The sequence below is a fragment of the Schistocerca serialis genome, chromosome 5 (assembly GCF_023864345.2).
Source record: "Schistocerca serialis cubense isolate TAMUIC-IGC-003099 chromosome 5, iqSchSeri2.2, whole genome shotgun sequence".
Lineage (NCBI taxonomy): Eukaryota > Metazoa > Arthropoda > Insecta > Orthoptera > Acrididae > Schistocerca > Schistocerca serialis.
In genome coordinates, this window is record NC_064642.1 from 722,481,728 (window position 1) to 722,482,913 (window position 1,186).

Genomic DNA, 1,186 nt, shown 5'->3' on the forward strand with positions numbered 1-1,186 from the left:
TAGTGTAATCATCTCTTGGTCTCCCTCTACGACTTTTACCCGTCACACTGTCCTCCAATACTAAATTTGTGATCCCTTGATGCCTCAGAACATGTCCTACCAACCGCTCCCTTCTTCTAGTCAACTTGTGCCACAAACTTCTCTTCTCCCCAATCCTATCCAATACCTCTTCATTAGTTATATGATCTACCCATCTAATCTTCAGCTTTCTTCTGTAGCACCATACTTCGAAAGCTTCTATTCTCTTCTTGTCCAAACTAGTTATCGTCCATGTTTCACTTCCCTACATGGCTACGGTCCATACAAATACTTTCAGAAACGACTTCCTGACACTTAAATCTATACTCGATGTTAACAAATTTCTCTTCATCAGAAACGCTTTCCTTGCCATTGCCAGTCTACATTTTATATCCTCTCTACTTCGACCATCATCAGTTATGTTGCTCCCCACATAGCAAAACTCCTTTACTACTTTAAGTGTCTCATTTCAACCGACTTAATTCGACTACATTCCATTATCCTCGTTTTGCTTTTGTTGATGTTCATCTTATATCCTCCTTTCAAGACACTGTCCATTCCGTTCAACTGCCCTTCCAAGTCCTCTGCTGTCTCTGACAGAATTACAATGTCATCGGCGAACCTCAAAGTTTTTATTTCTTCTCGATGGATTTTAATACCTATTCCGAATTTTTCTTTTGTTTCCTTTACTGCTTGCTCAATATACAGATTGAATAACATCGGGTATAGGCTACAACCCTGTCTCACTCCCTTCCCAACCACCGCTTCCCTTTCATGTCCCTCGACTCTTATAACTGCCATCTGGTTTCTGTACAAAGTGTAAATAGCATTTCGCTCACTGTATTTTACCCCTGCCACCTTCATTTTATATTCCAAGTATTTATTCAGATTCTTACGTGAAAATTCTCATTGTGGCTTCTAGACACTCATATCTTAGTCCACGAGGTTGTGGAGTTGTTGTGTAATCTATGAATCGGACAAAAAGCCACTAATTGATTCTCACAGAATCACCGATACTGATTGATACAGATATTGATAAGTGTATTACAGACAGTATATTAAGACGAAAGCGCTACAACGTATCACGGTGGAGTGAAAACCAGCGAAAGTTGCAACAACACGTTACTGAACCCGAAACTTACCGACGTAAATGAAGTTAGCAAGTGCC